Source organism: Gallus gallus, chromosome 1 (assembly GCF_016699485.2).
Source record: "Gallus gallus isolate bGalGal1 chromosome 1, bGalGal1.mat.broiler.GRCg7b, whole genome shotgun sequence".
In the NCBI taxonomy this organism is placed as follows: Eukaryota; Metazoa; Chordata; class Aves; order Galliformes; family Phasianidae; genus Gallus; species Gallus gallus.
In genome coordinates this window covers 44,277,833-44,294,194 of record NC_052532.1, presented here as the reverse complement: position 1 = coordinate 44,294,194, position 16,362 = coordinate 44,277,833, and the positions used below count along the sequence as shown (strand labels likewise).

General features: G+C 37.2%; 1 long non-coding RNA gene across 1 annotated transcript; it reads left to right on the top strand.

The window, feature by feature from the left end:
- Window positions 1-7,781: 7,781 nt before the first annotated feature.
- On the top strand, window positions 7,782-16,110 carry LOC112533359. Its single transcript, XR_003077438.3, has 3 exons — window positions 7,782-7,921; window positions 8,278-8,357; window positions 12,891-16,110. It is a non-coding gene; the product is annotated as an uncharacterized LOC112533359 (long non-coding RNA).
- Window positions 16,111-16,362: the final 252 nt, after the last annotated feature.

Sequence of the window (16,362 nt, the reverse complement as noted above, 5' to 3'; positions counted from 1 at the left end):
TCAGATCTGGGCAAAGGGTTGGTTGGTTTACTTATCCTTAATCATTTGACACTGGTCAAACACAGAACTGAAAATGAAATACCTGACTGATAGTCCTGATTCTAGCAAACCATCAATTACCATAACATTAGCACAGTTGCCTGGAGCCATAGTTTAGTGTCAGCCTGGTTTTGGCAGCAAAGCTTGTTTATGAAGTTTCATTCATCTCCCATCTATTACACTACTAATTTCTCTGCCTCACCCTCTCAGTGACATGGGGCCATGCTGTACGTCACAGAGATGGTTAAAAGAAGAAACCTCCTAAAATCAGACTTCATTTCAGTGACCCCACAGTCAGTATGGTGCCACAGGTACTTCTGAGACAGAGGCAAACAAACCATGAAGTGGCGATGGGAACACAGAACGCAGATGAAGGAATCAAATGTGGCAAGTAACTGTACACTGGCTTCTCCTTCCTTAGCAGTGGGCCATGGACTGACCCTTGCAGGAGGGCTGGACCGTGCCTCATGAAAGAAAACAGCATGAATGTGTGAAAAATAAACAACAGGGTGAGGATATTACCAGTGAGAAAATGGAATAAGAAAAAAGAATTTTTTGACAGCTTCATAGAAAAAAATATTGCATAGAAACAAGGTCTAGCCTCTTCAGGGCATATTATCAATATTTCATGAGAATGTGATGAAAGGAAACATTTAGCAACATGGTGCTAATTTTCCATCTGACATGTATATCTGTGGCAGGCAACAGAAGTAGTAGTTTGAACTATGAATCTGAGTTCTTTAAGGAATTCAGAAGTTACCTATGTGAAACACATAAAATTGAAGCAGAAAGTGTAGTGCTTAAAGTAACTATGTGGGGGTTTCATTAGATACAAATTCTTCACTAATGGCTTTTTAAAATATATTGATTTCAGTCACTTTCTGACAATGCACTTATAAAATGTGCTAAGAAATATTGTAAGTATCTCTAAGTTTAACCAAATGAAATGTGTTTGCGACTTGAGCACTTACCTCCAGGAAGAAAAGACTGAGCAACATGTTTTCACATTTAACAAAGAGGTGGAGAGAGGTGATTAAAAAATGAGGAAAAATGTACTCCATCAGAAAACAGAATTTCATCGAAATGGAAATATTTTGAGAAAATACATCAGTTCTGATAGAATCCTCCAGGGTAATTATTTTTGCAAGGAGCTGTTATGATAACACAAAAAATACTTTATTTTTTCTTCTAGCTCCTTTTGTTTATACTTTTCTGTCTCATAGATACATTGCCCTCTATACAGTATACCACAGTATACCATGTGCTACATAAATAAAAGCTGCTTCTTCCTGGAAAATAAATACTTAAATAATCTTTAATCTGTATTTATTTTTTCCACTTTGTATTCTGGAAAGTTTTGATGAGAAGGAAGGCATATACAGCAATATTAAAATTCCCAGCATAACTGTACTTTGTGACTCCTGCCATCCTCAATTCCACGCTCAGTCTTTGCTTTAGTACTTCAAGTGACATGATGAACCCTGTTGTTTTTTTCAGTAAATCTTCTTTGAAGAACCTACCTAACCACATTAAATGACCCTTCCATTATCAATAAATGCTGAGGGGAGGGAGGGAGGCAAAAGAATGACAACTCAGCCAACGGAGATCTTTATTTGCCTGGAACCATAATTAAACAAACACATTGTTCGTAATGGTGGATGGATTACCAGCTTTTCAGCCTGTATGTATTATAACTGAAGATATCCTTTGCTATGAAAAAAATTCACCACACTATCATCATAATGCAAGCTGGAAAACCACCCAGGAGTTGGTCAGTTTTTATCCCACTGCAAACTGTTCTCTTTGCTAAGAGCACAAGGGAAATTAGTGTGGTGAATCTCCAGTGGGAACAATGGGCCACCAAAACAAAAAGCAGTAGCTTGCTTCATACACAAGCAATGCTCCAAAAGTAATGCCTCCATTTTATTACATTGATCCATTACATCAGAACTGCATGTTGGTGGTATGGCACTTGAGGCTGAACCTTCTCACCAATTTTTCCATCATATTTTGTTGCCATGTGACAGACAACAGCAGAGGGGCAGTGTGACAGAATGGCATCTGACATGGAAGTGCATATGAAGTAAATATGTGGAATTAAATTCTTCCATGCAGAAAAATTGCACCCACTGACATTCACTGATGCTTGCTGAACGTTTATGGAGACCAAGCAGTGGATGTGAGCACAATGAGGTGGTGGGTGATGCATTTCAGCAGTGGCGGCAGTGATGTGAAAGACATACCATGTTCTGGATGACTATCCACAGCTATCACTCCATGAAATGAAAAGCATCTCAATCAGCTCATCCATGAACCACCTAATGTTGAAAAATAGTATTTTGTAGCTGAGGATTTGCTCTATAAAGTGTTACTGTCTTCTTTGTTTCTGTTGTAGTTTCCATGTAAATAAATAAGAGGCATTACTTTCAGGGAGACCTATGTAGATTATTAAAATCTCACAGGCATTAGACTGCAGGGATTTGCACTTGCAGCCAGCAAAGTGCAGTCAGGGTGGTTGCTTCAAGCCCCAAACTGTGAGCTTTTCCTGGAGAGTGTGCTGCCAAAGAGGAGTGGCACTCTTATCGGTAGCTTGGGATTTTTCCCTTCTGCATGTTTTTTCATAGCTTTTGCTTAATTTACATTTCTTAATGTCTATTTTACACATATCCTGTATCTGCAGTGATGAGTGAAAATGTCTTATTTGTTCCTGAGGCTAGATTGTGGAATATCATCTAGCAAAAATGATAATGAAGAAAAAATACTTCCTTTCTTCCTGAGGGCAAATTTAATCATGGAAGTGTAGCACCTCTATGTGCATTAACACCTGCAAAGAGAAGTCAGTGTTATCCAATATTACCTCCTAATAGGTCATGCAGAGGTGTCTTTGTTGTGGGGAAATGATGACTACATTTACCACAATCAATGAACTGTATAGTGTCTAGAACTGAATGAAGTATGTGTATATGTACACACGTGTGTGTGTGCATGAATGAAGTATATATGTAAATTAGTATTATGTCTATATACAAGTAATCATGATTAGAGTATACTGTGTTGGTGTTACAAATATTTTACTTGCTCCTCCACTGTGATCAAAATTAATAGACAAAGTACTTAAACTGCTATCACCAAGCCTCTGAGCTTTCATCCTCTGGCGGTGATATCCAGTTTTTGGAGATGTTCATTCTTGTAATCTGAAGACTTGAAAAGTCTTGGTTAACTTCAAAGTACACTGACTGTTTTCTATACAGTTGGAACAATTCTAGGCAAAAACCCTAGGCAGGCTTTTTTGATGACAGATACAGAACTGCAAGTGAGTGCCTGGAACAGCCCAGCTGCCACAGCATACCCAGTTTCCATTTCTTCATCTCAGCTGCTCCAACTGGCCATGTGCATATGCTTAACCAGTCCCCCTGGGAAGTGAAATGTAATCAGCTGAACTTCAGCAGAGGTGGTTTAAGCTGATGTATGTTCCTTTGCAGTTATGACAGTTATGGCATATCCAAAATTACTTATGTCTATTTATTAATCTGCCAGAATTTTACCCTATTTCTCTGTATGCTGACGTATTGGTATTTTTATTAACATAGTTTCACTAAGATGGGCATAGGTTCAGAATCATAAATATGCTTACACTAGTAGTTTATTCCCTTCTCAGTATAGGAATATCTTATAGTGATAAGAATGTAAACACACAAAAAATCATGTTCACACACCTCAGTAATACTGAAACCTTGCCCCGACTGGGCAGTTATAGCATCATAGGTATAGCACTGTAATTTTTGCTCTATCTGGTTTGGTGAGGACAGTGAGTGAAATGACAGCAAACTAAACCACTGCCTATGAGGTCAAACTGAGACCAGTCTGCTCATGATTCCATTCTGGTAAATGACAGAAGACAAGTGGATTCAATCTATGGCTTTGGCAGATATATTACTTCATCTATGCTCTCCATATGAGTGGAAATGTGACCATTTTCCAAGTCTCCGCTGCATCCAGCCCACAAAGAGCAAACCATCATAATAATATTTCCACAAGAGGGTCCAAACTAGTATAAGCAAAAAAAAATATATTTTTGTCAATGTGGTAAATTATTCATGCATAGATAGTGACTATTGATGGTTTACACATGGTTGGCACTGTGGATGTGGGAGAGGGCTGCAAAACATGCCGCCGCAAAGCACAGACCATCTTGCCTATGCCTCATCAGCAGTTCTGTGCTTGGATAGTTATATGGAAAGTCCATAGAAAAAGACCCTAAATTTTATTTCTATTTTACTGCTCAAATGATGCATCCTGTTGGAAAGAGAATGAAGGGAGAGAAAACTTTCCTGGTGCATGAAATTACTGATTATTGATCAGTAATTTAAAACAAAAAACTAATAAGCTTTCATTTTCCTTGATATCAAAATGTACTTACAAAAGAGTGGAGCAAGAAAGAATACAAGGGAAATAATAATGTAATATGTAACTTTTAATAATAAGTAGTTATAAATATTAAATAAATGATTACTTATTTAATAATAATAAGAAATTAGTGATACTTTCCCCTAAATAGTACATTTTTGTCTTATTCGTATCTGTTTAGCAACATGACTTCATCTGACAGCAGCACCTTTTGCATAATGCCCTTAAGCCCCGATCGTGCAAAGATTTACGTATGTATTTAACGGTATGTTCACCGAGCCTTATTCCTAGCTAATCTGAGGCCTTTCACACCATTGTAATGAATTTAAATGCACTTTATGACTACTTTCAGAACACTCTTTCTACCACACCATTTTAGAAAAGCCACAGAATAAATAAGTCATAAACCCAGGAGTAGGTCAATTGATTTCAATTATGCCATTTACAACAGATCACAATAGGATTGCACATGTGTCTGTGTGCATGAGCACATGAGTATTTAAATGTAAGCACCTCTTTCCAAAACCAGGTTATTCATATTTGTCTGACCTCTAACTATAAATGGCTGAACCTAAGTGAGATTTCTTTCTGGGTAATTATATCCTCCAACTCTTCATATTAAGCACTGTGTAATGAGTTATTGCTTCCCTTCCTTAATTATTAGGGATTGTTATTGTCTCTTGGTTGCATGATGAGAAGATTAGTTTTTATTCTCAATTCTATTATGTATGGTCATTACATTTAATAATGAAAAGTCCTGGTAGTCTGCTACTGAGTATGGATTATCTCTTCCCGTGTCTAGATAGCTACAAATGTTCAAGGTAATAATGCTTCCCATCTGCGACCCTCTGCAAAACACTGAATGCACCTTTTCATCTGCATTTCCAGTACAGTTAATCACATTCTGGGAGAGATTACACTAAATATATTATCAAGACCAAGCTATTAACCAAATGTCACTCTGATGTGTATGTGAACAAAGGGTGGAATCCAAAGATGCATGTGCTTAAGAGACTTTGAGCTTTCTCACCAATAGTTACTCTGATTCTTCCATCTATCAGTATGGGCAAATGCAGTCTTTCCAAACAAAGCTTAGATCTGACAGCTCAATATTTGTATGCAATCAGAATTGTAATTATTGTAATTTGAATGGTAATTAATTTATCTGTTAACTCCCTCTTGGGATTGTGCTCCATCTGGCCACGTTTCATGTCTCTTGATAATATTTTATCTGGGGTCTGATGAAGAAAACAAGGTGAGTTTATACACTTTGGAATAACACTATTTAATGACAGGAGATGTTCTTCAGAATTCCTGGGGCAGACTGCCAACTATTTAATTGTGAATTTATTAATTTCGTCATCTGAATCTGCATCTTTGTTTTCCTTTGTGGATACCACTTGAAAATCGATGTTAAGAAATTATCCTTTCTATGCTAGCACACATAGCTTTAAGTGTTATTGGTCAGACTGAGATTATTACATTAAGTGTTTCCTCAGAAATTTAGATAAATTGAAGCATATGTATATTAGTTTAGATAAATACTATTCATCACAAAGATAACAGACTTTTGGGAGTACAGATCTAAACTGCTCATGCATGACTGACTTTTAAATTAACTGCAACACCCGGGAGAAGCTCTGGAGTCATTGTGGACAATTCAATAGAAACATCTGCTCAGGGCCAGCACTGGCAAAATCAGTGTGCAAACGATCATTCAGGTCATCTCCCAACATTTCTGGAACTTTGGAGCCAAAATGGGATTCAGCTCACCAACCTTAGCAATTTAGAAGTTAGATAACTAGTGTAAAGTAGTTACTGATGCTCTTCCTGTGCTTAGCAGAGGGAGACTAACCTCTGGAGGATGATCCATCTAGCTAAAGTATGTGTGAAGTGAGTGGAATTAAGTGCCCTTTCAAGGTGTCATCCTTACCATGGCTGTAGAAAGGCAAACCAATTGCTTTACACAAGAGGCATAGCTTTTAAATAGATACAGCTTGAAGGATGTTACTGTCTCTATGCCTCACTCTCAGCCTTTGACATTACATTCCTTTGTTAAAAAATTGGGGACTCAGTTACTTGAATGATAAGGACCTTGGTGGGTACAAACACGTAGAGTGTTGTCTCCACACAGCTGTTATGGGCACTGAACTTCTCAGATTTTCTGTGCTGGTAATAGTAGCTCTCTTCAAAAAATGAACAGGGAGTCAGGACTTTGTTGTTATCCATTCCACCAGCTTGGAAACTCCCAGCTGTGAGGCTCATTGCCACAGTAAGGCAGCACCCTCTTCCTCCATCAGTTGGCATTCCTGTTTCCTTCAACTTTTCATAGTTTAATAACTGGAAAACCTGAGGACTCTGTTCTATTTCAGCTGTTGAATTTAATGAGGATGCTTGCACTCCTAGCTCTCAATCTGTTGTGATGGATTGACTTAGCAGTCATTCGCAAGTATGATACACAAACTAATAATTAGGGGAGAGGCAATGCTGTTGGTGTAACATTTTGACAGAGAAACTTCCTGATTCAAAATGTACTAATATCTTCATGTATTAACTCTGCTGAAATTCATTCCTCAGTAAATAACTTCATTCAGAATTGCTAGGAGTTCCTTTCCCTGATGGCAATTTTATTTTTTCCAGTGGCATCCTAACAGTGAACAGTTTAGTATTCACTTGTTTTCATTAGAAATACATACTGTTTAGGGTAAGCTTTATAGGAAGCTTTATGCAACTTTCAATTAAGTGCTTGGAAACAACTTACACAAAAAGTGAACTATTTGGTTACTGCATTGCTCATTCTCAATACAAGATTGACCTGAAGAAGTATATATATAAATGTATGTTTAATCTTAGCTACCTTTGTTAATAAATGTGAATTGAAGCTTCTTATTTTTAACACAATGTAGATAAATTTTAGGTGGTACACTTTGTATGTTTCTAAACCTTGTGCAAACAAATCCAGTGCCCTTTGAGTATTAACACAGTTAAAGTTTCCATACTGAAGGATAAGGCTATTTGTTCTAGTTAAGCTATAAAAATAATTACACAGTACAGAGATCAGCATTGTTCTTCCAGCTGCTAATGGCTGATTTGTCTTCAAAAGGTTTTGCCTGAGACCTATTAGGATTAATAAATAGAAAACTCAGAAAATTCTGTCCACTTATTTTCAGTTATTTGAACAATGAATGTAAATAACAAGGTGAATTTCAAGTTTTTCACCTTCCATTGTCCTCTATGAAGGAAGACTACATCTGCTATTTGCATATATTTCATGAGTTTGCACAAGGCCTTTTAAGTATCTGCATGTTTGGTTTAGAGTTACAGAGTGACAGAAAAAAAACCTCAATGAAGAGAGAGAAATTCTGTGCAGGACTGGGGTCAATTTACGACAAATACTTTATAGCCAGGCTTGAATCCTATGCAGGCAGAGGAAATTTTTAAGGAGTTGCTTATAGTTTCACTCCCATGATAATGGGTACATACTGCACACTTTTCTCAGATAGGCTTGATAAAATGATGGAAATATCTGAGAAATATTTGAGATGACTTCTAATATAGATTGGAAAGGGATAGAGAACAGTAGAACCACAGAGCTTCAGAGATAGAAGAAAAAAAATTAGCTTATTTTGTTTTCTCTGCTGTGGCATTTGCTTGCTAACTTCAAGCAACTTAATCAGCTCTGAAGTAGCTCCAAAATAGTCTCATAGCAAAACTAAAATAGAAATAAGTTTAAATTAGAATTATGTCTCACAAGGCAATATGTACTTGAATAATCTAGAAATAAAGTAAACAAGAACTTGTAGATAGCTCTGTTGTCATATTGCTTTTTAGATCCTTCTGGCAGCAAGGCAGAAGAAATGTGCTTACTTCATACTATGCAGAAGACCCTGGAAACTCAGATTCACCACCTGGTATGTCATTGTCAATTATTCTTTTTAAGGCTAGCATGAGTGAATGCAAACAAAAAGACTGAATGCTTATGTAAATCCTAGATTTGTTTTATTCATATCTAGATTCTGATTCAAGGTTGCCTTTCTAATTAAGCAATACATGAAAAACATTTTTTTTTCTTTAAGCACAAAAGCAAACCAGTTTTGGAAAATCCATGTGTGCTCGATAGCTAGCACAATTGTGTTTTCACTCACAGCCGTAATTCAGAAAGAGCTTTGTGAGAGATGCACTCTGCTTCATCAGCACTATGGATGGCACAAGACAGCCATTGCTTATTCCTGCCCACTGTATATCCAGCGTTTGGCTGTATATAGCTCTGACTCCAGAGCTGCAGGTAGTTTTTACAGCAGTTCTTGTTCATTACACTGGTTTTACAGTCAGATGTGATTAAACCTTTCACTCTTCTAAAAATGAGTCATGTATTTTCTGAAATACTAGGAAATAGTACAGAAATATTTTAACAGAGTATATGGTAGCCTTGAAATCTTTGTGTTATTCAACAGAAATGTAGTTTCATCCAAGGACTCATTTCCAGTATGAAATATTCATTGGACATCATATGTATGGATGTTCTCACTCATAAACAATGTCAGTTAGTTGGGAGGCAAGTATAACATCACATGGCAGGACATGACAAATTGGGCATGATGCTGCCCAAATGATCCAAAGCAAGCTGTCAGTGATGTAGCCAAAGAGTAGTTCACAAGCATGCTGTAAGTTAAGATTTGGCAACAAATGAACTGCTTGGGCAAATATTTTTTTTTTACACTTGCACAAACGTGAATCAAGTTTCTGAAGATGCGCAGACAAGTAGGTCAGTATCTGTGATGAATAATTGAGCTGCCCTAGTAACCAGTGGTCTGGTTAATGTATCAGTTGAAAGAAATGGAAATGTTTTGCCTCTGCTGACATGTGGTATGTATAAATTTAAAAAACAGGAGATCACAGTTGTGAATTAGCTGGGCTCCAAGAGTACAAGTATAATAGCCTGGGAGAAGTTTAAGGTGCATTTTCAAAACACATCTATTAAACGTATTAAGTTTCAGCTGAGTCTCATCCCTTTCATAGACTCCACATGGGTGAGGAAAGAGTCAGGTTGTGTTGTGCAGCTGTTGGTGTCTCTAATCTGCACTCTGCTGCAAGCTTTTAAACAATTAGCTTAATTTTTGTAATTAGTTTTGATCTGCGGTTTGGGGTCTGCAGCATATTAGGAGTTGTTTCAACAGGCATCCACAAAAGGGGTAAGCAGTGTTATAGTTGGAACATATGACTGAATTAATTTTCTCTCAGAACACCTGGAATCAATAGTATCAGCCAGAAACATGTTCCATCTTGTATTTTTTCCATTATCTCTAAATTGTACTTTATGAACCTTGGGTGGTAGAAGTTGAATATTGCGAAAGGAGAAAGATTTTTTAGGTTGACATGACACCGTACAGCACAATGTTAAACAATCTTTCACAGAAAGATTGGAAAGGTTTCTACATTCATTCATTTTTTAAATTTATTGAATGTACATGCATTGTAGTGACACTGAATTAAACTCTAGCCCCTGGTGAATAATATGCCAACAAACGTTTTTAATCAGTGGAAATAAATTGGACCAAAAACTCTTGTGCCAGAAATAAAGAAAAGCCAGGCTGGATTCTTCAGTCACACAGAAACAGAGATTAGGGCAACTGACCAGTTATTGGATTCATACACCAGCTCACTGGTAGTTCGTTCAAGACAGTGCAATTCTGAGCACTAACCACAACTGCTCTTATGTAAACTGTGGCCAAATCAGCTGGTATTATCCTGTAGTTTATGGCACTAGCCCCAGTTGTATGCATAATGTGCATCTGTATGCATAAAAGAACAGTAGCAATCATGGTTTTCAAATATGCTGGGTGAGCCCTAGAGAAGTTTTCAAATGGTTGAATTATTCCTTGAATGTATCCATTCTAGAATGGAATCCATTAAAATATTTGTAAAAAGACAAAATATTATACTTAATTTACCATATTTTACCAGCCTGGAAAAAAACAAAAAACCAAAAAACTGGTGAAATTGGAACAAGCAGAACTTCTTTCCATTTTTTTTTTTTATTAATTCTGTAATTTTAGATTTGTAATGTGAGAAGTTTCCAGCCTTTTAAAATGTAAAGGCTTTCTTTCGTGATATGTTCTCGGGATGTCACATCAGCATAACTTGAAGACATGAAGAACAAAAACTAAACAAGAAACCTTATGTAAAATCAATTAACAGCAAGATCTGAAAATGTTCAACATCCTTTTAAGTTGAATTCCCAAATCTATACTGGAGTAATTAGTCCTATACAAATAAAGCAGTGGACAGCACACTTTGTCTCATACAGCATTCATTAACTCATTAAGTTCGCTGGATTCATTAGTTGTAGAAATGATTAATTGACGCCATAGAGAAGCACAGGATTTTTAATGGCTTGGAAGGTATTTGATGAGTATACAGATTGTAAAAAGTGTCAAGGTTTACATTGAGTACCCCTAATTTTTAAACAACTTTAATAGCATTACTTGTTTGAAATGAAAGCTGTTTGTTTTCCAAAGCTACAGGGAGACTTTTGAGTCCGTCATGATGGATATATCAATCCTGCTTTTAATTAGGTTTTGAGTATGGAGACCTATTTACAAATAAAAATCATTGTAAGTCTTTATTAAAATGTATTTTCCAATGCTTTAATATGCTTACTTGCAAGCTGACCACGAGCCCTACCAAGTGTAGCATGCATTTGTTCCTGAGCTAGCAATCATTTTAACAGTACTCTAGTGAATTTACTACTAAATAGACTGAAGTTACTCTAACATGTCTGAATTACTTCAAAGGCTGTCCTAGTAATGGTTTTATGGGAGAGATGTCCATCCCAAAAGGATAAAACAAAAATATTTGTGCTATACAGCCTTAATGCTGCCTGCCTTCTGGAGGGGAGGACCTTGTTAGTGCTCTCCATGATGCAAGCCCAGTATCACCTCTCAGAGATGTAACCTTACAACTGGCATCAGCATAAACCACACACCTGTGGCTGGCCCCAGAGCCCTTGGAAGGAGTCTAGAGACTCCTGCACTATGTATCAGCCCCATTACACCTTGATATCATCCTGTGTTTGCCTGTTGGCCTCCAGGTCAACTATGAGCTACTGTCTTCCAGGTCTGAGCTTCAGTAATCTGTTAACATGGCTTTGTTCCAGGAGTTGGTATGGGGTAGAGAACAGCAGTAACTCTTTTTCTAGCCCAACACTTGCAGAAAGCAATATCATCCTTTGGGAGTTTGGTATGCTAGGTCTATGGGGAAAAGATGAGCAGTTCAGTACAGTTAAGTACCTTATACTATTGTAACTGAAATTTTGCAAAACACTTTGCTACTTTCCACTGATTGTGACAGCCCAATTATTGTCACTAGAGTTGGAAAAGCAAGATGTCCAACTGTGCTGACATAATTAATAGAGTTGCTCATGGTTCCTGTGACTATTGCAACTGTAAAGGTGAATTTCAGCTTTTTTCAATCATGTGAACCTCAGCTGCAGTGAACATATGCATATCAATCACACCTCACAGGGATCTAGATGGTCTCTCGAGTCGCAAGTAAGGCACATGCAGGGAAGACCTGAGGAGCACTGACACAGTTTCAGCTGTACCCACACCACTGATCTGATGAGCTTCACAGTCTGTGTTTGAGAGATTGTGTCCCTGAGAAAGCCCATGCATCCTTGCTCCCACACACTGAGGAGCATCATTATGAATGTTCATGTCAAAGGTTTACCAGTGACGCATTTAGTGGTGGCCTCCTTGTCTTAGCTGAAGTTCCTTGTAATAAAGACATTTTCAGAAGATGCCCCAGAAGCTATGTGTTGATAACAGCACAATTCGAAGTTTAAGTTTTCTTCTGTCAAATATTTACAAGCATCTCAAATGTCTTCTGAGCCCCAAATAGCTCCCCTGTGGTGAGCTGACACAATAGAAAAATGATCTATTAAATAAAATGAAATTGCCTTCTCTTGCTGTTCCCAGAACAAAGATTTTCTGGGGAAACAGACAGAGGACAGAAGAGGAGAGTGGGCAACGTTCTGTAATCTCTCAAGCCCAGAGTGTGGGACAGTCCCTAGATAGACTGCAAGAGCAGTCTAAAACCATTCTGTGTGTCCTCTCTGCCTCCCCTAGGAGGTGAATCACTGAACTTGGCTTCTAATATTGTTCCACTTCCTTCAAAGCAGTGAAATTGGTGTATTATGCAGCCTTAATTCTCTCTCAAGTACACAAACTGAAGTTGAGAGCATGATTTTGTCAGAAACAAGCTCACCCTGAATTTCACATTGGGTTTCTCAATAGCCTAATGAAGGAAAAAGTCAGCAAAATACTGTAGGGTAATACTGAGGAGTAAAGCTGTGGCAAATTAACACCAGTGACTCACAGATTGCGGCAGGAAGTTTTTTTGCTTGTTTGTTTTGTTGTTGACATTGCTTTTGCTCTTATATCCAGGCTCTGAATACTGCAGAACTACAGTGCAAAAGGACAATGAAATAAACTGAGTGTTGTAGACTCTATGGATCACCAGTGAAGAACTCTGAAAAAATCTTCAAGTTAAAACTGTTGTTGCCCCACTGGTCAGAAATAGTATACTGTAGAAATAAATCAACTACTAGGAAAACAGGTCAAAATTATAGAGTCCAAAACCAAAGGAAGAGATAATAGGGTAATATACTCAAGGAAAACGAAACAGTTCTTTATGGATTCTTGACCTACATTCAAGTAAAATGCTACTTTTCAACTGCTCTTAAATCTGTTTTCAGCTTTATTCTAGAAAGCGTATCGCAGTTCCTGCAATCCTTGACTGCTGGAACACATCTGCTACTTTAGTTTCTAAAAGGCTGTGATTGCAGAATTCTAGACACTTGGCAGAAATGTCTGTGTTAAATGGTGAAAACATTCGTAATCTAGAGAACAGCCATATTTGTTACAGCCTTGGAAGAGCTACTAAACACAGAGAAATTATTTGCAATTAAGATCAAGTAGCTGTCTTGACACTTTAATTACAGTACACATTTTGTTTTTCCTTTTGTGATCAATTGCACATTTTTCCTTCTTTTTTTCCTCCCGTCCTCTTTACTGAGACCTTTTCATTTAATCTGTTTTCTTTGAATGCTTTGTGTTCATTCCATTTCATGTTTCCATTTTTAACATCTGTTAGTCCATATTCTGAGGAAAAAAAAAAAAAGCACCATATTTATCTCTATATTTCAAAGATCTATCTAGAAAAATTACTTTTCCATGTTTTAGGTTAAGCCTGAATGAACTATTTCCTCTGATATTAAAATTTCTGACTCACATTTTTTTGGACATGCTTTGTATGACTCTTCAGACTCATGCTGAGTTTATTACCATTCACAGATATTCCATATTTAATCTTAATCCTTCCATCCTTTGGAAATGGAAAACTTATACAAAATCATAGAGCAAAATAATTATTCAGATGTGACTGAAACGCAAGGATCCAAGGTTGCTACCTTTTATAACTGTCCTGTGGATCTTGTCGTAACAAGTAGATCTTTAAAAGTCCCTGCTTTCAGGTCTTGTAAATACCCGTCAACATAGATCCATGACACTCTGAGTGCTCAGAGTGTACTCGCCTTGAAAACAGAAGCAAAAGATACAAAACACTCAACTGTGCTTTCTATTGCATTTCTTAATTCTTTTTGAACCACTTGTACTATTTTAGGGTGTCTGACAGACAGCATTTTGACACTGTGTGTGTGACGATTCTGATTGCAGTTCCTTTTACTGTCCGGACCTTCAGTACTGAGGACCCACTGGTTTTGCCAATTCTTTCAGTTGGAAGAATCAAGACAAATTATCAGTCTTGAATATTTTCTGTTTGAGCTTTGTGATAGCATTTTACTGCAGATTTCTTAATATGAGTGGGGCTTTTTTAATGCTTGATGATTTATGAAGCCACAAAGCCATTCAGCACAAACATTTTCAAGCATCATAGCAACATATAACCTAATTAGTACATTTGAGGGCAGTGAAAACTGCAAAAGAAGCAGACATCAGTCACTAAAGCAATGGATTGATTTTTCAGTGTGCATTTGAAGTACTTTTATCAATACAATGCGTTAGTGCTTTTGGGCTATGTCATTCTCCAGTCTGCTCTTTGCTGGGTAAATGTCAATAGAAAGCATAATAACCAAACTTAACGCTTTTCATCAACTGTAAGTAACATGCTACTATCACTGTGTGTTCTTCGGCGGTCAAGGGACTACAGACAAGCAGGAGGAACTGGAAAATGTCAGTGATACAGTGACATGGGTTATATCAAGTAACTAATTTACCCTTCTTGTACTTTTTTTAGTCCTTTTGATTTCCCCTTCCTTCTCTCCTTTCCAGAAGGGACAGGGAGATAGACACACCCAGCGTATACAGAGCTTTTCCTTGCTCTTCAAACTGGAAAATGCTTGAATAAACAGTTCTTGATTCAAATAATTTGGTAATGTTCCCCAGTGCCAATGTGAGGCTAAGTTTAACCAAATCTAAACAGGAACTGAAACATCTAAAATAGAATTCTGCAATATATGAATCACCTAATTCAAACATCCTTCTGTGTTAAAGTTCAAGATAATGGGGTTTCTTTATATATTAAAACTAGAAAAGTTATCATGGGGGAAAGCCAGATTCATGGCCTTCTGTAGAGCATAAACGTTCATGCTTTGTTTTGCTTAAATGCACCATCAATAAAAACACAGATGAGGGTCTTCCAGTGGTATCCATAGTTTCTTTCATGCCCTTGGGGTGCCAAAAAGTTATCTCAGGTGAGGATCACGTAATCTGTTAGCCAGAACCCTGCTCCAGGTAGATGTGAAAAAGGCTGACCCAAAATTGGGATAGTACATGAGATAGAAATTTTTCATTAAGTTAAATGTACGGCTTCAGACAGACACAAGATGAATGAACAGTCTGATAAAAATCTTTAAATCAAACTGAAATAAATAAGGAACAGACTTCGTGACACAGAACTTTGAAAATTAGTCTTAATCACTAAGAATTTTCCTACCAAACTATGATTTTCTCGTTATGAGAAAATAGTAACTTTTCAAAATCATGAAGAAATATTTTTATATGCCATGAGGTGGGCTTTAAAATAGAAAATAATTTTATAAATTATTTGTAAGTCTATGAATTATAAAAGCGTGTAGTTCCTTTCTATAAATAAAATAAAATAAAATAAAATGCAATAAAGCAAAACCCACAGACTTAATGAATGAAGACCTAGATTATAAATGTTACTTAGCATAGCCTAGCAATACTCAAAGCACATTATTTCCTGACTGGCTGAGCCAAAGGATTATCGTCAAGAGAATGTTTTCCCTTTTAGTAGAGTTTAAGTAGTGAAAATAATATTTAGAACAACCTTATGCACAACAGAGCAAGATGACTTTTGCTTGGTAACTGTTTAGCTAAGCTCAACTGCTCTGGGCTTCACTTTGAAGTAAGGCCATCAGACCTCACCAGGGACATCTGCGGTACTCAACAGACCCTGAGAAAGCTTTGAGCTAGCTTAAACTTTAACTTTTAGTAGAAATGGAAGCTGTCTGGGGGGTCCTAGGTGAGATTCTGTATTAATAAATCCACATAGATCAAGCAGGTGGTGCTGCCTGTGATGACCACTTTTGCTTTGTTTATACCTACCTACTCATGACTGTGGGGTATGGTTAGACTTAGTGTTGGATGACTTCTTATTTGTCTAAGTGTAGGATGACTCAGTTCTGGCTCCAGTGAGGTCCTCTCTGACTGTCATGTGACTATGAATTTGCTGTTTGTTCTGCTGGAACTGGAATAGCAAATTGTTCAGGGAAGACTGCAACAGTTTCTATGACTGAGTGTCATACAGGAGCTGAAGGGTATAAGGAAAAGGAGGGGTAGGTAGGGGCGTGTGGAGAGAGAGAACATAATACAG